This window comes from Maniola hyperantus, chromosome 5 (genome assembly GCF_902806685.2).
Source record: "Maniola hyperantus chromosome 5, iAphHyp1.2, whole genome shotgun sequence".
In the NCBI taxonomy this organism is placed as follows: domain Eukaryota; kingdom Metazoa; phylum Arthropoda; class Insecta; order Lepidoptera; family Nymphalidae; genus Maniola; species Maniola hyperantus.
Window position 1 is genome coordinate 13800002 of NC_048540.1, and position 26601 is coordinate 13826602.

Consider the following 26601-nt stretch of genomic DNA (forward strand, 5'->3'; position numbering starts at 1 on the left):
ACTTTAGTACTTAATTATAATATGATCAGAACTAGCTTCTGCCCGCGGCTTCGCCCGCGTGGCCTACGGGAAACAAATAGCATTTTTTTCAGAAATAACATTACAACATCAGGACACGCACTCTGAACAGCACCGAAAAACACATATAACCTTCCAACCCCCATTTCACTCCTTTAGGGGGGGGATTTTCTCATAGTCGTTTCTTAGCTGACACCTAACCTCAAGAAAAAACCTACTTTCCAAATTTCAAGTCAATTATAATATCAATAATTAAAACTTTCCCATACAAACTTACATCCCCTATTTTACCACCCTTATGGGCGAATTTTCCAAAAATCCTGAAACACGTATTTCTTCATTTGAAATCGAAAACCCAAATACCAATTTTCATGCAAATAACTTGAAAAATGACCGAGTTTCATACAAACTTCCATCTCCCATTTAACCCACTTAGGGGTGGAATTTCGAAAATCCTTTCTTAGTGGATACCTACTCTTCACAAAAAATAGACCCTCCAAATTTCATGTCTTTAGGACCAGCGGTTTAGGCTGTGCGTTGATATCTATGTCAGTCAGTCAGTCAGTCAGGACTTTGAATTTTATATATATAGATAGATTAGAAATAGGATTAGGATTGATTTTAATTAATGAGTTTTTGTACATTACAATGTGGGATAAATAATGCAATCTTTAATTATTATGAACTAGATGATGCCCGCAACTTCGTTCGCGTGGATTTAGATTTTTAAAAATCCCGTGGAAACTCATTAATTTTCCGGGATCAAAAGTAGCCTATGTAAATGCAAGCTATCTTTGTACCAAATTTCATCAAAATCGGTTAAACGGATGGGCCGTGAAAAGCTAGCAGACAGACAGACAGACGGACAGACAAACAGACACACTTTCGCATTTATAATATTAGTATGGGGGATAGAGGGCACTTCCGTACCGCAACGAATATCTTAAGCAAAATGTAGTTATAATAGAAAAAGGATTATTGTACGTAACATAATAAAAATAACAAACACTCCCACTTGACTTAACACCTTTATGAATACAGAGTTGTTAACAAAGCATTCAGTCTCGTTTACATAAGCGGCCGCGGCTTCACACCTCGTTTTTCATCGGTTTTCCTCACGCAAGAACAACGTTTCAAAGGAACCAACAAAGAACAATAGCATATTAATATGAACCACGTTATTCGTACATTATTAAGAGTTTAAGTTAAAATCTTAATATGTATACATTTTGACAAAACAATCTTTCCAACATAATATGATACTAGGGCTTGGCAGGTATCCACCAAAGCTGAGATGGATGGGCGAAGAGATATTCAGCAGACCAATCAGATTATTGATCGATGGTCAAGTTATCAGTACCCTTATCATAAATGCGAAAGTTTGTTTGTTTGTTGGTTTGTCCTTCAATCACGTCGCAACGGAGCAACGGATTGACATTATTTCTTGCATGGGTATACAGTCAAAGACCTGAAGAGTGACACAGGCTACTTTTTATCCCGGAAAATCAATAGGCAAGTTCCCATGGGATTTTAGAAAAACTTAATCCACGCTTACGAAGTCGCGGGCATCAGCTAGTTTTGTGATAAGTGCGGCTAGATGTGTACTATATAGGATAGTTTTTATCCTAGGAAAACAAATCAACGATTTTCCGCAATTAAAAAAACATAAATTCACGCGGAAATAGTCACGGAAGCTTATGTAAAAATGAAAAAATATTGGCACCTAAATATCTAAATTATCCAGGTATTATACTTTCTGGGTACGCTTGCCTACAAAACATTCGGACGTACAAATTAAATTGTTTCCGTACTGGTGTTGGCGGATGGGGGATGAAATAAAGGTCATAGCTTATGAGAGCCACCTGGCACCTGACCAGCACCACCTCGTCGTTCGGCGTTAACTCGTTATCCACCCACAGGTCTGACGCTGCGTTATCACCAGTGAACCTCACGTGGTTAACGAGTAAACGTCGCATGTTCAACGAGTGGATATCGCATGATCCACTTATCGAATAGTCTTGCACTCGGTCTACACATGTGTCCACTCGGGACCCGCGTGTTGGAAATGAGCAGTCAACGCAAGGCAAGCATGCGAGCAGACTCGCTGTCCGCGCGTGGACAGCTTTCAAGCGAGGCGATCCGCTGACGTTACAGAGTTCATGTAGTGAGCGTATGTACATAGAAGTCTTTATGAAGAATACTAAGCGCACGAGGCAAGACGCCAGCAGGTTTGGTGCCGAGTGGCTGTAATGAGCTATGACCCTAATATCTAATATTTTATTGTATGTATTTTTGTCTGTGGAATTTAATATTTTTCATTACCTCATGTTTTATGGGGCTCGTTCATTGAATTTTGTTTCGCGATATTTTTGATTACGAGCTTTTTACCCTGTTTTTACCTGACTTGTGTATTCGAGGAATTTGGAAATGGTTTGGAGTTTAATATTATGGGTCATTCGTTTAATACTCGTTTGATTTATAGTAGAGTGCCTTTGGATTTTATAAATGTTCACATTTTACCGTCTGCGTAAAATATTTGTTTGACAAAATGTTACCTATGCTGGCGGATAGAGAAAATACAGTTACAATAATGACGTGTCGAATGACGCTGCTTCCATATTTTAAATCGATCAGAAAGGATCTTGCGTGATAGACTGTTAGTACTTAGTACAAGTTTTAAGACCACGAGACGAAGCTGTTAGACGTAGAATGACTGGACTAACCAACCAAGTGCGCGATAGAATGAGTGGTTTCATAGACCATTGCTGCTAGTGCGCGAGATCCTTTAGTCATCATAAGGCGATTTGGTTGTTTATACTTGTAGACTAGTTTATAGCTAGAAAGTGAGCTTGTTTCCTGCCTGGGGTGCATTCGTGTGTGTCGTCCGCACTTTGCATCAGACATGTACGCAATAACAGCGCGCACTCATTCACGACAACTGCGCTCAAACATGTACACGCTGCTTGATTAAACCGACGATTGACTACGGAATGTAAAAATCTTTTTAGGGTTCCGTATTTAAAAAGAAAAAAGGGCTTATCTATACTTATACTTATATTATATAAAGAGGTAATGTCGTTAAGTTTGTTTGTAGGGGGTAATCTTTGGAACTACTGAACCGATTTTAAAAATTATTTCACCAGTAGAAAGCTACATTATTCCTGAGTGACATAGGCTATATTATATACACGCGGGCGAAGCCGCGGGGCTCAGCTAGTGGGTTATAAAGGATTACTTCGTTTTCTATCTCTCTGTCTGTTTGTCTGTCGTGTCCGTCAATACCCGTCAAGGTTATCAAAACCTATAGGGTACTTCCCGTTGATCTAAAACCATGAAATTTGGCAGGTAGAAACGTCTTATAACACAAGTAAAGGGAAACATCCGAAAATCCTGAATTTGTAGTCAACTTCACAAGAAAACAAAAGTGTTATTTTGTGTACGGAACGGAACCTTTCGTCTGCCAGCCGGACTCGCACCTGACCGGTTTTTTGATCGATGACAAGTTAGCCCTTGACTACGATGGGATAAATTGGAAGGGGGTATGGCTAACGATGTCGATGTGGCAGATACAACGCACTAGGCGGCTAACTTCGAACAAAAATGTCCGAAAATTTTGCGGGCTGCAATTCGATTTCGTTTACAACTTTTTTCCAGTATCAATTAACCTTATTTTGTGTACTATTATGTCGTCCGTCCATCTAGTGGGGGGGTCTTCCAACACTGCATATAAAAACAATAAAAACATATAAAAATAGAGTTTATTATTTTAGATTAAGTCAAATCATCTTCGTAAAGTACGAGGAAAAGGTAAAAAAGTTCAAGCGTAGAACGGTTGCGATCAGATTCCGTTGATCAATCCCAAGTAACTCCCCTTGATTGATGGATGGCGCCGAAACCTGCGAAATAATTCAACTTTTCGCCGGAACTCGGGAGATCTGTCAGTGGCGGAACGACGCCTCTGGGAGAGGCTTATGCTAAGAGCCTTATCTCTTAGACGAGGCGGTGGCAAAAAATAATGGCTAATACCTACTATATAAATAAATAGATCGAACTGTGTTTTCAACAAGCTACTATCCCAACCTAGTCTCAAATTAAGGTTGCCCACCTTGGCCGAAATTCGAACAGAGTAGCATCGATGTAGTCAGTTCTCCCAGTAGCGAGTGCGAGCAGTATTACGTTTTCTGTGATGAGAACAACAATCATTTGTATTTAATCAACTGGTCGTATATCCCAGGCCTTTCAACGGCAATATACACTGGCTGTTATTGCGTTTCCCGGCCGCGATGTCATTTGTCGACAAAAACCGGCACATTACGATGTCCGCTTTAACGCAATTAGTGGCGCTCCAGCGGCAATGGACGAGCAGCAATGCCTGCTGATTGAAAAGCCGAGCAATTACATCAATCAATGGCCTGAACCATCCCTATTCATCGGAAAAAAGCGGTTTGATATTTTTAGGAGCTCAGCTTTTATACAAAACAGGTCAAGTGCGAACTAGACCGGCGGTTCCGTACCATCGTCTAAATATATAAAAGGAAAAGGTGACTGACTGGCTGACTGATCTATCAACGCACAGCTAAAAATACTGAACGGAGCGGGCTGAAATTTGGCATGCAGATAGCGATTATGACGTAGCCATCCGTTAAGAAATGATTTTTGAAAACTCAGCCCCTAATTTTATTTTTATTTTTTTATTCAGATACAAGTTAGCCCTTGACTGCAATCTCACCTGATGGTAAGTGATGATGCAGTCTAAGATGATAGCGGGCTAACCTGGAAGGGGTATGGCAGTTGTTAATAAACCCATACCCTTTGGTTTCTACACGGTATCGTACCGGAACGCTAAATCGCTTGGCGGCACGGCTTTGCCAGTAGGGTGGTAACTAGCCACGGTCGAAGCCTCCCACCAGACCAGACCAGAAATTTAGAAATTATAAAATTCCAGACCCCTGCCAGGAATCGAACCCGGGACCTCCCACTAATAAGACCACAGCGCTCACCACTGCACCAGGGAGGTTGCCTAATGGGGTGAAATAGGGGTGTTTTCTTATGGTATCATGTAGTAATCATCAGTACTATCACCTGTCTTAATTTTTGCTAGCGTTCTGATAACATCCTGTATAAAATCATTGAAATAACTGTACTACACTCAAGAATCTTTTTATCAATCCAAAGTAACGCAGATTCGGCGCGGCTGATGGATCGGTCTCTCGGGAGTCTGCCAAATAATTTCAGCATTCCACCAGCAATCTGTCAGCGGCAGTGCAACGACTCCCAAGGGATACCGATTATCTGATGGGCTTGATTTAGGCGTAAAATTGTATTAAAAATTTACGGTATTATAAGTCCCGCAAATTGCTAATGCGCGTGGCCGCCATTTTAGTGAAGTCAGCACTAGACTGAAGTATCGAGCTGATGGTATATTTTTATTTCGGCTGACGGCAAAATAACGTCATATCGATTTTAATGAGACATGGTTCCAGCGTAATAGCAATTTGAGGGACTTATACCTACCACAAAAAATGAAATCAAGTTTGAAATTTTGGACATGTGTTTATTTTCTGTCAGATTTCCCTTACAAGAACTGTCAAAACATTGATTTAAACATCAGATAGACTAGTTTTATTTTTGTGGTAAGACGGATGTATAGGGGGCAATAGCCCCCTTCGCGGGCTGGATTCACTTGATCATGTGACCTGAGAAATATATCTACGGCCAAGTCAATGCCTACGGCACGCGCGGTCCATATGAGACAGAGAGAGATGATAGAAAGTGAGGCATTTATTAATATTTAGGCCGCAGCGCTGTGCAAGCTGAACTGCCCTTTATTGCAACGTAACAAGAATCGCCAATCAATCAATTATCTGTAAGTTATAATTATCACATTGCAAATCACTATTGGCATGTTTAATTGAATTAGATAAGTTTTCTTGCTGCAATTGTTTCTGCGGAAAAGGAGAGCACTAGGTTTAGATTTGTCAACACTTTAGTTTGAAGTAGTTTCGAAATTGTGTACCTATATCAGAATTAGCCAAATTATTAAGACACAAATTATTATATTAAGTACTTAAGTATTCATTTCTTCTAATCTGAATCCTCATGCTTCAAACAGGTGTAGTAGTAAGTACTACCAAAAGGTTATTTAAAACAACCTCTTAAATAAATAAAAAACTTAAGAGAAAGCTTTTGACTTTTACCAAGATAGAATGAAATTGGAAAGTTGAGTTAATCGTAAATTAATAAAGGCCAAGTCCCCTTTATAAACAATTCAAACACCCCATTAGACAACGCTGATGAATTTAGGACTCCCAGCTTGACATTCGCGAAGAAAATGGCCCCCAAACGGGATATATAAATTGCTGTAAGCCCAGCAATCGAAAAGCTACAACTAAATCTAAAGAACTTTGTGAATTTTTACTAGGTATAAAATATGATTACTAGATGTTGCCAGCAACCTCATGAAGAAAAATCACGTGAGAACTCTTTGATTTATCGGGATAAAAATAGCCTATACAAAACAAGCTATTACTGTGCCAAAATTCGTCAAAATTGGTTAAATGCATGCCGTGAAAAGCTAGCAGATAGACCTACACACTTATAATAGTAGTCGTACTTATAATATTACTTTGGATTAGAGTAAAGAATTAAGTTACACGCATTTCGGAATATTATCATTTAGTTTCATTAATTAATTTGCTTGATAGACATGCCAACTTGTCGGCTATATAATATTGCTTGTAGAAATTGACATAAAACGAGCCCGTCTGTATTTAATTTCGAGGTTGTTTGCTTGTTCAGGACTGAAGTGAATCATTTAAGATGTCTCAAGTAAGAGTTATTTTAATAATAGACTTTAAGAAGATTTAAGAATTTATTTTACTTCTATAAATAGTAGACAAAATAATGCCTTTTCCACATGACGTGTACCTATAACGCGTCAAATTTAACTCCTTTAATACGCGCCATTTTAACTTTTTGTTTCAACTTTCATATCAGTACGATTTTAGTCCTTATTTTAAACCGAATGTCTTAACCACTAGGCTATCACGGCTTTTGTAACAAGTTTTTTTATAATAGATAAGATTTACCAGAGATTATATTTTATTAACAAGTAATAGACAATCTGGATTCATTAATTTTATTACAAACTTCAGTTTCTCTCAAATGAAATAAACTTTACATTTCCCTCACTAATGACAAGTTGAGAGTCCTAAATTCATCAACTTAGTCTAAATGTTAGAATTTGGATTGTTCTTAGTGAACAGTGGAGTCGGGGTCGACCTTCGTTAATTAAGGATTAACTTTACTTACTTGCTACTTTAGTTCTGTCAATTAGCGAGAAATATTTAACTTTCTTGAGTTATATTGAAGTATTTTTAAGTCACTAAAGTAAAATGCCCTCAAGTACTTCGGCCACATTGCAAGAAAGGACGTCAGCAATATTGAAAAACTCATGGTCACTGGGAAGATCGAAGGAAAGAGACCCCGCGGACGTAGCCTGAGACGTTGGTCAGACCAAATAAAAGAAGCGGTCGACACACCTATCTGCGATGCAATCCACGCGGCAAGAAACAGATGGAAATGGAAAAACATCGTAGCAAAGATTGGATCTAAGGGGAGCCACGATCCTCAAAATTGAGGGAGCGACGCAGGAAGAAGAAAGTAAAATGCAGCGGTGACAGACTAGTGGTTAAGACGTCAGCCTGCTATTTGGTAAGTGGGGTGTTCGATCCCGGGTACGCACTTCTAACTTTTCGGAAAAAAACATCGTGAGGAAACCTGCATGCCTGAGAGTTCTCCATAATGTTCTTAAAGGTGTGTGAACTCTGCCAATTCGTCCTGGGCCAGCGTAGCAGACCTTTGGCTTTGACCCGTCTGTTTCTGAGAGTAGACCCGTACTCAGTAGTGAGCCAGCGATAGTAATAATTAATCATGATGATGATGATGATGATGATGATGATGATGGTAGATTCTTAGTTAAGCACATTCCACATGACGGAGGCTTTGTAATTTTTTTGTATGTTACATCCACAATACCAATTAAATATGGTTTGAGTCAAAACGCATCATGTACCTAACGTGTGTACCTACCTATAGGGTTTGGTGTTGCCACTTGAATGTCGTTACCATAAAAATCAACTTTGAACTTTATTAAATGCTATTTAAGATTTTAAATCTTTTGGAAAATAATTTTTCAGCAGAGTTAGCTTTGCACCTCCAAACGACGACGGCAAGTGGGTTTTTGTTTTTTCTGCCATTAAAACTTTCATTAGTGACTTTGTGCTTTTTTACTTTGTTTTCCTTACTTTTCCTTAGAAACAAATTGCTATTTGAAAGCCGGGACTTTTTATTGGACCTATTATTGTTTTTGTCTGGAAGTAGAATTTTTTCAAAATTAAAAATATCAACATCCTGTATGCCTTCTAAGTAAGAAACTCATTCATGGCTTTTTGGTTGGAAAGCATGGATTTTAACCAGTAAGTCGTCGGTTCAAATCCTGGTTAGATAGATACGTCTGAATCTGCATAACTACATCATCATCATCATCATCAGCCTGTGGACGTCCACTGTTGGACATAGGCCTTCCCTAAAGAGCACCACCACACCTGGTCCTCAGCCTTCCTCATCCAGCCACTTCCCGCCAGCCTCTTTATATCGTCGGTCCATCGTGCTGGAGGGCGTCCCGCTCTACGCTTGCTTAAAAGCGGTCTCCAATCAAGGACTTTCCGGCTCCAACGGACATTATTATATGCGAACTACCTTATGCTCGCGACTTTGTCCGCGTGGACTACATAAATTTCAACCCTCTATTTCACCCCTTAGGGGTTGAATTTTCAAAAATCCTTTCTTAGCGGATGTCTACGTCATAATAGCTATCTGCATGCCAAATTTAAGCCTGATCCGTCCAGTAGTTTGAGCTATGCGTTGATGGCGTTGATAGATCAGTCAGTCAGTCAGTCACCTTTTCCTTTTATATGTTTAGAAGTGTGTTTGTTAGTCCGAAAAGAGGTGAACAGACCTCTTAGACATGTTAATTCAATTAAAAAGATATGATGTCTACACGATCCAATAAGTAAATTTCGATTTATTCGTTGCGAACTGTTCTCCAGCTCCTCAATTTACGATTTGTATTTAAATAAACGCCTACAGAGATAAGAGGGTAGAATAACAAACGGAAACTTAATTGATGTTACATTAATTTCACTCAGACATTTCATCAACTTGAAATATAGGTTAATTATAACTATGGAACACCCTACCGGCATCAATTTGTCTTTTCACTTTTAATATGGGTTATTCGAACAGCTTTTTCTCAACTTAAATAGCTATCAAAGTTGTATGCAGGTCGCAGCACAATGAAGAATGCGGGCAGCGGAAGCAGCTGGAATGTAATCTGCACGTCTGTGGCGACCACTAACACATTCCAACACGACTCAAATCGGTTGAGCTTTTCTTTTAAAGGAAGTACAGACTATCTTAATAATTATAATCTCTATTTATATAAATGAATCGCTGAATGTGTTGCTGATCGCAAATCTCGAGGACAGCTGAACCGATTTCGCTAATTCTTTGTTTTAATATTCCTTGAAGTACGAGGATGGTTCTTACGGAGAGAAAAATTTAAAGTATTTAAAAAAAAATTAAAGAATCGACTGTTAGGCGGTACAAAGTTCGCCGGGTCAGCTAGTATAATTTAAAAAAAAAAACAATTTTTTAAAGTAAAAATAGCGAGCAAACGAGGTGGCGGGTCACCTGATATTAAGTGATTGCAGTTGCCCATGTACATTTGCAGTACTAGTACCAGCAGAATGTCGAAAAAAATACCCGAGTACGGAACCCTCAGTGCGCGAGTCTGACTCGCACTTGGCCGGTTTTTTTATTCTAGAAAATCACTGGGCTTTTTGAAAAACCTTTATCTACATGGACAAAGTTCCAGTTGATTATAAACTTGCGTTTTCAAAATTAATCAGGTTCACCTTTGAATAGGTACCTTGTAACTTGGATTAAAAATAAGTATTAATTTCAAATTAATTTTACCTTTCCCAAAACATCCACATGTCATCTTCAATCATGGGGTTGACGATGGCTTGACCCAATTTGTCGACCAACGATTTTTCGTGAAGTTGGCGCTTTGACAGATTGCCGGATGAGGGATTTTTGGACCCGGTAAACCTTTCTTTTGTGAATATTTCTGAGAGGTGGTCTAGAAACTATTTCGGTCATAATATTGTGTATGTTTAATTAAAGCATGTAGATAAATAACACGGCAGACGCCTAGTCCTTAATTTTTTAATGACAAATATTATTACCGTACCCGACCGGTCATCGGACATCGGCACCGACCCCAAAAAATATTATTATGGAACTATATTAACTCTTGTATACATAATATATTCGGTAATAAAATAAATTATTTTTCAATTTTTAGTGTTTGTGTAACGAAGTCGGTTTTTATTTTTTCTGTTAAAATTTTTTATTTCACAATTTTTAGTGGCCCCATGGAATTATGCTATGACTGGTTAAATATCTACTGTTTACTAAGCTATTACACTGATCGCGAGCAATTTACTCTTATCCGTTGAGGAGTTCTTCGAAGATGTTCATCAGATCTTCACCCAATTGAACTTGAAATGATTACTTTGAAGTATACCCTTTCAAACAAAAAAAGGAATTTTCAAAATCGGTCCAGGCGTTTTCGAGTCATCGGGGAACATACATAAAAACAAAAAAAAAAAAAGATTCCGACGAATTGAGAACCTCCTCCTTTTTTTGAAGTCGGTTAAACACAGACATGACTATATAATCCTGTTTTATATCCCACAAAATCAAAGAGTTCCCACAGGAGTTTTAAAAATCTGAATCCATGCGAATGATATCGAGGGTATCGAGGATATCTAGTGTTCTATAAGTATATAACTCAATGGTTTTATTACTCGGGCAGTACTCGGGTGCCTCGGGCGCAATCTTGGGAGCGATTATAAAGGCTTATATCGGCGATACATGACGCAAGAGCGTGTCCGACACTGCTCAACTCTTATTAAAAGGGACCCACGCGTTAATTCTTGTAAGACAACCCTGTATGAAGCTCAAGCTACGAAAAAAGCGAATTTGCTAAAAAAAGTAATTTTTCTTTGAGCAACACTCATAATTAACTTTGGCATAGATAGAAAATCTTAAAACTGGTATATTTTTACGGTTAACATAAACTTATTTTGCATAAGCTAAGTGGAGTATAATAACTTGCCAAGTAAACGGCAATGCCATGCCTCCAAGCGATTTAGCGTTCCGGTACGATGCCGTGGAGAAACCAAAAGGTTTATTAAAAACTGCCATACCTCTTCCAGGTTAGCCCGCTTCCATCTTAGACTGCATCATCACTTACCACCAGCTGAGATTGCAGTCACGGGCTAGCTTGTCTGAATTTAAAAAAAAAGTAATTTAAACGTTCACGTTTTTGGTGAACGATAAGTAATAATAAGATAAACAATAAAAAGCTGTGATTGCCTAGTGGTTAGGACGTTCGCCTTCTAATCGGAGGTCTCGGGTTCGATCCCGGGCAGGCACCGCCATCTGTGGGCCTTGCACCTAGTCTTTTAGACGTGTGTTTCAGATGTCAGTATCAGCGTTGCAACTTCTGATATCCCAACAATGAATACAACTTTTTGAAGTTTAACTCGCGTTTTTCATGGCTCAACATAGTTAGGGTCAAACCAATTCAAACTCTGCTAATGCTTAGCTCCGACCTTGATTAATTTTGTCGGCATCTGTCCCTGTAATAGCTCCGTTGTTCAGGAGCCTTGCAACACATTACACAAATTAAGCAATTTATGATTACCGCAGCCAAGAGTTATGGTTACTTAGGTAGTACATGCGAATTGATGTAGTAGGACTTGTTACATGGACGTTAGATTGTGATGTACTCTGACTTCTATGTTGCGGCCTAAAACCAAGACAAGGTTATTAATTCAATTCAATTCAATTTTATTTATTTGCTGATACAGCTGCGCGATTGCGGGAGAATGACAGCTACAATGTCACGATCGCAATCATCTCTGATTGGTTAACGCTTGATCTCTATTGGCTACGATGCATTGTTGCAACAAGAATCGCACAAAATTAGTCAATCAGAACAATTGAGATTGTAATAAAGATTGATGCAGGTTTTTGACAATCGCCCTACTGGTATACAAACAGGTGTAAACATATAACAATACATTGTTCCAGCTGTATTACGCCAAGCTGGCATGCAAATATCTTAAACATAATAATTAATAATAAGTATCTACAAAATAAAAAACCAGGCCAAGTGCGAGTCAGGCTCGCGCAATTAGGGTTCCGTACTACAGTCGTATTTTTTCGACATTTTGCACGATAATTCAAAAACTATGATGCATAAAAATAAATAAAAATCTGTTTTAGAATGTACAGGTGAAGATGTTTTATATGATACCCCACTTGATATAGTCACTCACTTCGAAAGTTGAAAATACTAATTATTAGTTCATGACCACAATTTAATTTTTTTTGTGTGATCTAACCCTAAATTCACGGTTTTCAGATTTTTCCCCAAATGTCAGCTATAAGATCTACCTACCTGCCAAATTTCATGATTCTAGGTCAACGGGAAGTACCCTGTAGGTTTCTTGACAGACAGACGGACAGACAGACAACAAAGTGATCCTATAAGGGTTCCGTTTTTCCTTTTGAGGTACGGAACCCTAAAAATAGTTTTTCGGTTAATTAAAATAAAATTAGGTTGCTAAATGGATTTACAATTTTGAATAGTCCTAAAAATATTACATAAAAGGTGGTAATAGTTGCATCATGTTATACTTACATCGAACAAGTTAGCCCTTGATTGCAATCTCACCTGCTAGGTGATTCGCTAACTCAGTATTGCACGATGAATGATAGCCACCATTGACATCATTTGACATTGGTTGGTTCTACAGTGTTGCTTCTCTGAACGACACCAAATTGATTTTTCGTAGAAAACTTTCAATGCATTAAAAATATGTCAAATGAGCTCAGTGGCATTCATCCATGAACACTGAGTTAATTGCTTGGTGGCACGACCTTGCTGGTAAAATGGCAATTAGAAACAGTTAAAACCTCCTTACAGACCAGAATAAATTTTCAAATTTCCTCAACCGGGAACAAGACCACAGCACTCACCACTATACTAAGGGAGGTCTTCGAAGTTTATTTAAATAAATAAAAAAATAAAGTGACTTTTGAGCGAATTGGGTAGTAATAATTTTGGCAATCTAAACACAGAAACTCAAATTATGACTTCTTTGCTAAAGTCTGATTCAAATTTTTATCAAAGGCGTCCAATTTTCATAAGTACATATCAGAAAAGCTCCTGCATATCTGAAATACCTATAGGTATATCCTAGAATATAGATATCCTAAGATCAAAGTTACACGTGTGAAATTATTCATTCCTCGATTTTTTGCGGACCAATAAAATGTACTTTCAATGCTTTGTGTTGTTATTGAACTGTACATTGAAACGGTTTACAAAAGGAAAGGTTGTTAAATTTCATAACGCTATCTTCCCGGGGTATACAAAAGAAAAACTTTATCTATTCGCGCGGGAAAGCCGAGCCCGTATAGGGTTACCAGCTCTAAATCATAAAAGTTCTGACAAACAGTCAGATGTTGAACACGTCATAACATTTAGCCGTGAGCGCGCTTGACTTAAAATACTTCATGGTTAATCACTACCCTAATAAACTATTATTATTATAAATGCGAAAGTGTGTTTGTTCGTTGTTGGTTTATTGGTTTGTTGGTTTGTCCTTCAATCACGTCGCAACGGAGCAACGGATCGACGTGATTTTTGCATGGGTATAGTCAAAGACCTCAAGAGTGACATAGGCTACTTTCTTTCCCGGAAAATTAAAGAGTTCCCACGGGATTTTTAAAAACCTAAATCCACGCGGACGAAGTTGCGGGTATCAGCTAGTATTATATAATACTAAAAAGAAGCCGGTAAGGGTCTTTCAAACATCCCACAATTATAACCAACAAATTCCTGAAAGGCCAGCAACACATTGGCGGTTCCTCTGGTGCTGCAAATGTTTATGGGCGGCGGTGATCACTCAACACCAGGTGACCCAGGTGAATTAGCGAGGAAACGAGGCTGCTAGTTTGTTCACTAATATTGTTATTTAAAAAAAACGATGTTAAAACTTACACCGAGGACAATACATTAAAACGCATAGATACATTACATAGAATTTTTACTATTTAATAATAGTGACTTTAGATACACGCTCAGTGAAAATTTCAACTCTCTACCTATTACAGTTTTTGGGATACAGCCCGCTGACAGACAGACGGACGACTGGACAGCGGAGGCTGGAGCAGTTCCGTTGGCACCCGCGGAACTCTAAAAATCCTGACAAATGCATTAAAGTCCTGGCGTCTGGTTACCCTAGCCTGTCTGAGTTTGATCCATCGTGCGTCCCGCGGAGCTTTGCGCAATCCTATACAAAGGACTGTTTCAATGGCATGTTTGTATTCAGTTTGTACGTCGTACGTACATCCGCGTCTTTGCGTCCTAATCTGGTTTTAGTGGAAACATTCGTCTTGGTAACGGCCATTGTGCGATTTTGACATGTGAATCGGTACCCTTATTATAAATGCGAAAGTGTGTTTGTTTGTCGATTTGTTGGTTTGTTGGATTGTCTTTCAATCACGTACTAAGAAAACCGTGGCATGGCGTGGTGGATTCAGGCATTCGTCGCAAGACCGTGGCGTGTGGAAATCCCTACAAAAGACCTATGTCCAGCAGTGAACGTCTATCGGTTGACGATGATTATGATGATGATAAGATAACATTTCTATTGCCTTATTTAGAATTCTGTGGAACACACCTACACTCAATTATCCAGGTTTTAATTTACCCACACGGGCGTAAATAAAGCGCTTGAAAAGCAGTCATTATTCCTTATACAATGCCACAAGACAATGGGCGAGTAGCAGGTATGTGCATATAAGGTGTACCTATTCACGAAAATAACTATCTTTTGGAAAGAAAGAAACTTTACTAACGAAACAAAAACCAGCGGAGTATAATGCAGAGTTTTCATTTTAAAAGTGTGAAGTTCTTTACGTTTTGTTGTACTTAATTAATGAAGGTACAAAACAAAACATAAAAAATAAAAGTCGAGTCTAGCTTATGTAACATGTTTAAACTTTTGTTGCTTAAATAACATTTCCTTGTTGTCTAACATTGTTAAAAAAGATCTATATTTTTTGATCACACAACTCAAACATTATTATCTTTATATATCTAAAAGGGAAAGGTGACTGACTGATCTATCAACGCACAGCTCAACCTACTGGACCAATCGGGCCGAAATAATAACACTACCTCTTCCAATTTCCTACAGCTTTATTATATCAAGCAATCAGCCTGTTTGCGTCCACTGTTGGACATAGGCCTTCCCAAGAGGGCGCCACCACACACTTCAGCTGGTTAATTCGTTGAGCTATATCAGTCACTCTGGTTCTTCTACGGATTTTGTCTCTCAGAGAGATAGATTGACGGAGTTTTATTATAAGTAAGTATAGGTTAATATGGTAATAAAGATGTTGTGAAAGAGATTTACATTCTAAACAAGCCTTTAATAACGTGCAAAGTTGCGTAAAAATTTTTTTTACACAAGTTTTAGCGTACAAAGTGAAGGGATTTTTTTGAACTTTTTTGTTTGAGTCCGAAACAATGGCGGATTTTTATAAAAGAGCTCAATGTATCGACAACAGCACGAACAATAGGCTTAACGATAATAATTAATCTTTCAAAGAAGTTGATTTCAGCTTTTCATAAAAAAATTATCACAAAAAATGCTAACCTATTGTTAGAGGAATCCTTTACAATTTTAATATTCATGTACTTAAATGAAAAAGAGAAAACGGTTTAAATGCTAAAATCGGTTTGTTTATCTTACTTCGATAAAGGATTAGATTCAGTGATTCCATAAAAAAAACATTGACCTCCTATTCGGAGGATTGGGGGTTCGATTCCGGGCACCTCTAACTTTTCGAAGTTACGTTCGTTTACCAATTAAATACCACTCACTCTAACCACAGTTTTAAAAAATGTGCTTTAACGGTGGACTAGCTGCCCGAATGATATTCAGTGGTAAATTAAATTATTTGACGATTCAAAAGCACTTGTAAAAGTTTAGGTACTTGTATAAAAATATATTCTATTCTATTCTATTTAGCCATTCAGTCAAATAGCCAAGCAAATGACTATATAGTACTAGCTAGCAAGGCTGCGCAATGAATACCTACTACGTTTGCTGAGTTTGCTTAGTTTGTTGTGGGCTCTTCTTTGGATTTGGGCGTGTTTGGTCCCTCGTAGCCTTAGGTTTAAGTTTACGTAATAAATTATCACCACATCATCCATATTAATATTATAAATGCGAAAGTGCGCCTGTCTGTCTGTCTGCTAGCTTTTCACGGCCCAACAGTTTAACCGATTTTGATTTTGGAGATTGCCCATTTTCTTAGGAGCTTTGGCCCCCCCCTAATATAATTGTTATGTCACCATGGTTTTAATTTTATTGTACAAATAATTACCTTTTTATATTCTGCAAACGATTTTCATTTATTCACCCTGGTTATAAAGTAATCTTAATTTTTATGCTGCTGATATTAAGGTTATATTTAATTAATAAGTACTTCTTCAAAATAAATAGAATGATGTTTACGGTTCTAACAGTAATTGTAGATATTTTCAATAATAGAGTGAAAGAGAAGTCGTAATAAAACATAATCGTAAAAATATAACACATTTTTTTATAATTTATGTTAAGTTTTGACACGACGCCACAAAAGAGGGCCCGTTCACGGGCGATCTCCTTTGGTACAAAGTTGGCTTGCATCCCGGAGAAGGACATATAGGCTACTTAATATCCCGGAAAATTAAAGAGTTCCCACGGGATTTTTAAAAATCCAAATCCATGCGGATTCATTCAGTATCATCTAGTTATCTAATAAAAGCAATTGACAATCAATAAGTGTAGGTGCAATGGTACCAACTTTGAATAAATTATTTGACTTTGACTTTGTTTAATGTTTCAGATTGTTAAAAAGAAGCTCTACGGAACCCTGGGGTTGGAATGTGTAGTGGTCACAGATTAAACATTCCGTCTGCCCGCATTCCCACTTCAACCTGCGTTGAAACCACCAAACTAACACTGACCTAGGTATTTAATTTAAGAACACCTTCCTTAAAGGCTACTATTTTTAGTAGATATGTATAGAAATTGAAAAAAAAGAACGGAGCAACCTATATCCACACGGATGAAGATGCGGACATCATCTAGTGAAAAATATTTGTCAAATCGTTGCGGAGCGAATAGGTTGTAGTAATGTAGTACCTACACGACAAGGACCTGTGGATGATGGACACGTAGCGGTCCGTCGCTCACAGTGCAGTCCTCGGGTTGGTTGGCGTGCTGTGGTTCCGGCAGGCCTCTAACGGTGTTCACGGGCACGTAGTGCCACAGTGGTGGGTCTGCTGTGGCGGACATCCGCTGGTGGAATAACGAGGCATTGGTGGTCCCTTGTGCTCCGTCGTTAGCGGTAGGATGGTACTTCATGAAGTTTTTAGTCGGTATGAGTCCGACATAACCCCGTGGCCGGTGGTATCCATGATGAATTTTCCTCACGAAAACCGATCGATTTATCACTCTAGTTCACTCTGCTTGAAATCAAAACGATCGATGCCAATAATTTATATTGTATTGTCAAATAGCACGCCAACTCTACCATTGAGCTAACAATTCGAAAATTAATTCCCCATTAATTGACATCCACGTGGAAAGTAGAGTATGAAATCAATTAAATACCCGTTTCTCAAGCTAGCGTCCCATCTCGATAACATTAATTTAAATTCAAATTTTGAGGCCCGGGACAAGTTCGCAACTAATAAATCGAAATTGCCTATTGGGTCATGCCGAGATGGCGTATTTAGATAATTTAGGTGCTTAATTAACGCATCGTGGAGCTACAATCAATGAAACTGGGTCTTGGATCCCTTTTACAAAACACTATTGAGTTGTTTACCAGAGAGTTCAGATATATTGTAAGTGAAAATACGAGAAGCGATCGAAAGGTTTAGTCGTCACTCGAGTTTTTAATCGTGACAATGGATGCTGCTTTCAGCATAGAAACCGCTTTGTAACGCTAATACAACGCTATCATCCTTGGAACAGGACACACCATTAGTGCTGGACTGGTTCTGCCTGGACTAAGGTGATGGTGCCAGCGACGGACACCTGCAAGAACCGTCGGGAAATGATCTGGAGCCACCTCCTCCCTACCTCAGCCTCCCTCATAACGTACAATATAGCATAGATCACAATGTACAGTACTATATTTAGCTTTGCCGTGGAGACCATAGGGCCATGAGTCTTAGTGCTAAAAAAAAATTACGAGACGTTTCACCGCGATTAATAGCCTCATCTGGTGACAGAAGGGCTGGCTTTTTTGTGCAACAGATCAGCCTCATAAGAAAGCTCAGTCGAGTCACTCAGCGGGCGATGGAGAGACTCCCAACTTAGCTATGCTTGGAGTTCCTCTACGTGATCAAATCAGAAATGAGGAGATCCGTAGGAGAACTAGAGTAACCGACATAGCTCAACGGGTTGCGAAGCTGAAGTGGCAATGGGCAGGGCACATAGTTCGTAAAACCGATAGACGTTGGGGTCTCAAGGTGTTGGAATGGCGACCTCGCACTGTATTTGTAGGTTTTATGTACAAACGTATTTTTGTAAAAATATATTTTGTTCAACTTTGCACTTTCTCAACGGCCACGTTAGAATGTAAAGGTAGGAACATATTTTCAGCGGCAGTTAGCGGTTCGTACCCCGGAATAACGAGGTCATGAAACATTATTTTTTTGTTTCTGATGGTCATTTGAAACTTTCATTAGTGAATTCGCGTGGGTATGAAAATGTGCAAATTTTTATTTTTTCTTTTCATACTTGAACTAAATATTTTGTACGTATAAAATTAATTTCTGAGTTGTTAGTTACAGCGTGCACACATAATGCGCGACGGATGCTCGTGCAACGCCGCAAAATAGTTTTATTTGCTGGAATCGGTCGAGGGGGACATAAATTCGTATATAATATGCGCAACATATAAATAAACTAGCTTATGCAAGCGACTTATTCCGCGTGGACTACACAAATTTTACCCCTTTAGGGGGGTATATTATTAAACTCTAAAATTGCCGTGCCCGAACGGTGTTCCAATATTGTTATAATGTAATCTGTGATACTATCGTTACTAAGTTGTAACAATCGTTGTAAATAATACTTATTATATTACATAATAAACTAGCTGACCCGACCCGGCTTCGCTCGAGTGGAATTTAGAAAATCAGTGTTAGGGATGAATTTTCAAAAATCCTGAAATATGTACCAAACATCGTGGTTCATGGAAATAACATGAAAAATAACGGACTTTCGAACAAACTTTCATCCCTTATTCAACCCCCCTGGCAGTAGAATTTTCAAAAATCGTAAAATACATATTGCGTTGATATATAAGTCAGTCAGTCAGTCAGTCAGGGCTTTGAATTTTATATATTTAGATAAATAAATAAATTATGTTGCGTAAAATACGTAGGTACCTATGTTTATTTATTACCCAAAACCGTAAGTTAGGTACTAACCACACCAAACTTCCGATGTGCTCCACAAAAGTTTGGGACAGATGCCTACTTTAGTGTCTCAGTTGTGACCGCACGTTAAAGTTTCAAGAGCGATCCCTTCAATTTGCCTTAAAACTAAGTTAAAACCAAACAAGATTGGGCTGGCCGGAAATGCTTTTGTTATGTAATACAGAATAAGATCGCATTAGCGACTTTTTCTACGTCTCTATAATATATAAAAATTAATCGCTGAATTTGATGCTGATCGCAAATCTCGAGAACGGCTTAACCGATTTCGCTAATTCTTTTTTCAAAATATTTCTTGAAGTACGGGGATGGTTCTTACGGAGAGAAAAATTAAAGAAAAAACCTGAAAAAGAATCGACTGTTAGTCGGTACGAAGTTCGATGGGGCAGCTAGTTTATAATAAAAATGTAACTGAATGATTTATATATTTTTAAAATTTTTATCGAAGGAGGAAATTATTATCGATACCCAAAACAGTATTTTATTTTTATTTTTTCTGCCTCTTTGTGAGCACATCACGCTCAAAATACTTACTGAATTTGTTGTAACTAGTTGATGCCCGCGACTTTATCTGCATGGACGTAGGTTTTTAATTTTCCAGGATAAAAAGTAACCTATGTCACTCTCCAGGTCTTTAACTATATCCATGCAAAAATCACGTTGGTTTTTTACTCCATTGCGACGGATTGAAGACAAACAAACACACTTTCGCATTTATAATTAATATGGATAGTGATACTTGGGATCGACAAATAGGAAATTTTAATAATATTAAAATTTCCTATTTATTTAAATATATTATATTCTTGAATAAACAGAGGCTTATAAAACGAAAAGTCAGGGGTGATTAAAACTTTGTAATTTTATTTATTTAGTACACACAAGTTTAGTGTAAGTAATTTAGCTAGTCTGTGTTGTAAAATTAATGACATTACTCTACCAATGCCTAGTTAAAGCATTGCCCTACAGCCTACATCGTAAAGTTGTTTGATTTGGAGTAAATCGAGGGGACCGCACTCAAAACTTCGGAGCCGAAACCGCGGCCCACTTCAGTGGACAGATGTCCGGAACTTTTCGAATACATTAAAAATTGCTCGTGTTAACACCAGCCGCGAACTTTGTTCTTTTTAGAGTTCCGTACCTCAAAAGGAAAAACCGAACCCTTATAGGATCACTTTGTTGTCTGTCTGTCTGTCTGTCTGTCAAGAAACCTACAGGGTACTTCCCGTTGACCTAGAATCATGAAATTTGGCAGGTAGGTAGGTATATTAGCTATTAGCTGGCATATTATAGATTTTAGCTGGCATTAGGGGAAAAATCTGAAAACCGTGCATTTGTGGTTACATTATACAAAAAAAAAATTAAATTGTGGTCATGAACTAAAATTAGTATTTTCAATTTTATAAGTAAGATAACTATATCAAGTGGGGTATCATAATTGAAAGGTCTTCACCTGTGCATTCTAAAACAGATTTTATTTATGTTTATGTATCATAGTTTTTGAGTTATCCTGCAAAATGTCGAAAAAATACGACTGTAGTACGGAAACCCTCATTGCGCGAGCCTGCCTCGCACTTAACCGGTTTTTTTAATTAATCCAACTTTTATCGACATTGATATTTTAAGAAGAAAAACAAAAATAGGTTCACTGTTTATAAATATACCTACAGTATGTAACAAGAACGCTAGAAAAAACGAAGACAGGTGATACTACTGATGATTACTCATATGATACCACCAAAAAAAGTGCTATATTTTGTCAAAGTTCAAGATATAATGCAAATAAAAACATCTGACTGACGGTAGAGGACAACGAACGTTGCGTATGTAGGCCACTCAGAGTCAATGCCGCGTCGTAGGTGGGACATTGACCCCAGTTTTGCACACTATACATTGCGGGTTTGAAAAATACTAAATCACTAAAACTACAAAATTTTCCTTTTGTATAATATCGATGACTGCTAACCATATTTTTGGACCACTTTCTGTCAAACAAACTTTACTTTTACTTTACGTTTTACGCCAAAATTATTGTAACAGATATCAATAACTCGTTAAATAATGATTAACAAAACAATGTATTAATTAACTTTAGTTGCTTCAACATTTAATGTTTGACAAGCGAACAATGGTACCGTCCCACCGTCTCTTAATTAAATCATTAAGATTTGCGTTGTTCCTTTGTAAAACGAAATAATACCTGAGTTACTTATAACTTGAAGATTCGTATTTAGGTTATTTTTAACTAGCTGACAAACGCGACTTCGTCCGCCTGGTTATAGATATTTAGAGCCTCAATCGCTCAACAGCTGGTAAAGGAGTGGACTGAAAACCGAAAGGTCGACGGTTCAAACCCCGCCCGTTGCACTATTGTCGTACCTACTCCTAGCACAAGCTTCACGCTTAGTTGGAGAGGAAAGGGGAAATTTAGTCATTTAACATGGCTACAATAATCTTTAAAAAAAAATTAAAAGTCCTGTGATTTTCTGTGATGAAAAGTAACTTATGTGTTGATTCAGGATACCAGCTATCTCCATTTTAAATTTCAGCCAAATCGTTACGTCATTGTGGTGGCGTGAAGAAGTAACAAACCTCCGAACATCACAACTTATATTTAGTAAGATTATATTATTACCTATTATTATTTTCAAAATCTACACAGTATGCTCTATTTAAATTTTTTATTGAAAGGGCTTGGAAGATTTTGGACTACCTATTAGTCCGCCATTTTACCTATTTTTCCAAAATACCAGCCACACATAAAACCTATACCTATTATTGAATAGCTGGTATCATTACAAACAAGTATTTTATGAGACAAAATTTTCCTGTGTTCAACGTTAACTTTGTGAAAATCTGTGATATAGTATGGATGGGAAAGGGGACAGAAAACTTTAAGAATTTGAGAAAGAGAATTATCATTTATCGAAATCTAAGACTAAGTCTAAGACACACACACATAACACACATAACATACATATCTAACTATACCTATAGTAGCGTATGACACCCAAAAAACAAAAACAATATACCTAATTCAATTAAAGAAGAGGCTTTGACCAGCTGTGAGACATTAATAGGCTGTTAGCGAAACAATTTTTCAACAAAAATTCAGAACAAGCGCTCTAGGTAAGCCTTTAAAATATTTTTTACCTAAAAACCAGCAGCTCGCCACTCGGAAACTTTGACGTAGTTAAGGTTGGTTATGAAAAAACGGGTTAAGAACGGCTTTTCAAATCGTCGCGGTCGGAAAAAAGTAGTTTGTTTGTAGGTAAGGCCGTTAATCAAAATTATAAATCAACTGCGTTTTGAATTTCGCCCAAAGCGGGCGAAGCGAAAGCCGGAACAATTTTGTTTGGAGCTAGTGGCCATATTTTCCAAATTTTTATTCGGGACGCGAAAATTTGTATCTTCTTCTAGTGCCATCTCCTATCAGAGGTTGGCAATCATTAAAGATAACAGGATTTTGTTCACCGCTGCGTTAAAAAGTAACCCTGTTCTACGAAGTCGCTATCTCTTTCTAAAGGTCGATGTACAATATTTTTTGCCGGTTACTGTACGTCAGTCTTGTAAGTGGAAATAAAACTTGTAGTTATATGATGTACAAACAACATTCAATTTAAGGGTGGTAAAGCAATTTCATTGTCGAAGGATGAATTTCATGGATTTGTATGTGAATGGAATGAATGGAAGCTGTGATAACCTAGTGGTTAGGACGTCCGCCTTCTAATCGGAGGTCGGGGGTTCGATCCTGGGCATGCACGATGCACCTATAACTTTTCGGAGTTATGTGCGTTTTGATTAATTAAATATCACTTGCTTTAACGGTGAAGGAAAACATCGTGAGGAAACCTGCATGCCTGAGAGTTCTCCATAATGTTCTCAAAGGTGTGTGAAGTCTAGCAATCCGCACATGGCCAGCGTGGTAGACTATAGCTAAAACCATTCTCACTCTGAGAGGAGACCCGTTCTCTGTAGTGAGCCGGTGATGGGTTGATCATGATAATAATAATAATAATAAATACACTATATTTGCACAACCACAAGAAGGATTACATTAAAGAATAAAAAACACAGACAGAAGGAAGATACAAAAGGCGGCCTTATCGCTAATTAGCGATCTCTACCAGGCAACCTTGAAGATTGGAAAGTATAAGGAAAATTCGACTGCAGGTGGTGTGTAATATACTAATAAACATACATTCAAATAACTGATACATACTAATACATAAACCACTAATACATGTATTAAATAATATGTATAATACCAATATACTAATAAAATAGACTAATATATACTCCATAATCGTACTTAAGAAGAAACAAATATGATTGTCGTCTTCAGTTTGTAAGATAATGATTTTTCACTGCAGTTTTAAAGGAGTCTAGTGACTTTGATTTCCGTATGGTCAATGGTAGTGCATTCCAAAGTTCAACAGCTCGCACAGTGAATGAGTTGCCATAGAATTTCGTTTTATGACTCGGCGTTTCTAACATTAAGGTTCGGCAGGATCTTATGTCGGTTTGCACTCCAAGAAAACTAAACTTCTCCTTGAGGTAAGGGGGAGTTTTTAAGTGATATAGCACACAGTACAGAAGAGAAAGTACATGCAAATCCCGGCAATGGCGAATAGGGAGCCATTTGAGCCACATGATGATGATGATGCATGAGATTGTAAGATTTTTTGCGGGAATGTCCGGTGTATCTAAGAATCCAGGGTCCGCGTATTGAAAGCGGAAATACGTGGCAAAGTTGGCTTTATTGTTGGTGACATTTTTGTTTCTCGCTTACGTTTCTGCGAATATTTGTGCCGTAATAACTTACAAACGGATACATTTTATTGTATTTAGTTACACGATTTATATAGGTCCAAGTTAAAGCAATGTTTTTTAATGTTATTAGAATAGATCCTAATCCTAATTCCTAATATAATATTATAAATGTGAAAGTGTGGATGTTTGGATGTTTGTTACTCAATCACGCAAAAACGGCTGAACGGATTTGGATGAAATTTAGAATGGCGATAGATTATACCCTGGATTAACACATAGGCTACTTTTATCCCGGAAAATCAAAGAGTTCCCGCGGGATTTTGAAAAATGTAAATCCACGCGGACGAAGTCGCAGGCATCAGCTAGTTTATAATAATCTTTTATTGGAATTTTCCTTTTCCTACATCCACCATTGCCCTACCTTAAATTCAACTCTTTTTTTCGCTATTTTCAGCATGCAAAATTTTTAAACTTCAAATTCTAATCATGTTATTTTTTTTGTTTATAATCGTAAAATATAATTACCATAAAATATTTGTTTCACGCTTACATCTTATGTTTTTTTTAATTGTAATTTTTAATTTAATTTTAAGTTTTCCCGTGGGAACTCTTTGATTTTCGATATAATCGTAGCCTATGTCACTCTCCAGGTCTTTATCTATACCCATGCAAAAAATCACGCCAATCCGTTGCACCGTTGCGACCTGATTGAAGGACAAACCAACAAACCAATAAAGCAACAAATAAACACACTTTTTCATTATTTTATAATAAGGGTACTGATTCATTTACTATTCATATTCTATGTTTGGGAAGGCACTGGCCCCTAAGACACAGTAGGTATTTCCTAGTTTAGGGGTCAGGATTCCAGAGAAATTAACAGTACCTACCTACTGAGTTATTAAATAAATAAATTATTATTATAAATATAAATAAATTATTATGATATCTAATTTGAAGTGCGCGACAATTTTTAGCGGTGTCGCTGAAAGTTCACGAAATATTTAATGTTTCGCCGAGTGCTGCGAACGAACAAAAGGCTTTGTGCAGTTGTAGTGTAGCTACACCACGTGTTATGACGCCAAATCCTTTGAGTGAGAATTTGTTGGGTTTACTAGACAACAAGACATTAACCTCAACCATAGAAAGGCTATTGAGAACATTTTCATATACCTAGGTAAAAAACTATATTATTTTTAAAAGCTCTCTTATGTACCTCAAATGGTCTTCCTATAGTCCGAAACAGGTCGAGATGGCTATAGGGGGAGAACGCCCCGCACACACGCACAACCTTCGTGCTAACCCGATACGGGTGAGCGCGGGTGACGATTGCCATTTCGATCTGTCGCGTACTATGTTGGTATAAGTTCACGGAATATTTAATGTTTCGGCGCATGCTGTGAACGCTGTGCTTGAGCCATGTTGGCACCGAGGAGAAAGTTGGGTTTAATGTTCAAGTGGAGAAAGCGTCGGGTAATCAACTCTTAGTTAAAAGATGTGATGTGTGGCACAATTTAAGAAATAAACGTTTTCCTTCCTTTCTTTAGTTTACTAGAGCAAAAAGTAGCCAATAGTTGGCTATTGTTTTTTTCCACCTTGTTGTCCTCTCTAAATAACATTTAAATATCCTTACTTTTCCCACCGCTGTTTCTGCACGCGGCATAAACAAAGCCCGCAATCTGCATATGAAGCAGGCTTCCACCAGCGTCAAGGAAAAACGCTAAAACCACAATCACTCATATTTGCCCGCTCTAATCGAGTCAAATAAAGAGTTTGAATTTAAAACGCCCTGTCTGTTAGCGCTGAACCCTTTTCGTGTTTCAAAGTCGAGTTGAAATTTTTCAATTTTTCATGCTTTGTTGTATGGAATTATTATTTCGCATTTTCCAACTAGAAGCCGCTATTGTTGCGCAATTTATGAATTGAACTTTTCTAATAGGTATAGGTACGTCGGAGATTTGATTTATAATACCGGCAAATTTAATACTTGAACTTTTTTTGAACTGTTCCGATCTGATTTTAGACCTAGAATATTATACGAATATAGTAAACTAGCTTATTACCGCGACTTTGTCCGCGTGGACTACCTAAGTTTTAGT

The 26601-nt window shown here is 37.8% G+C and overlaps 1 protein-coding gene across 1 annotated transcript in view; it reads right to left on the reverse strand.

Annotated features, from left to right (window-relative positions):
• The window catches only part of LOC117982034 (zinc finger and BTB domain-containing protein 17-like), a 216961-nt gene that overhangs the window by 92593 nt on the left and 97767 nt on the right, over nucleotides 1–26601 (reverse strand). The gene's annotated exons all lie outside the window — the stretch shown is intronic.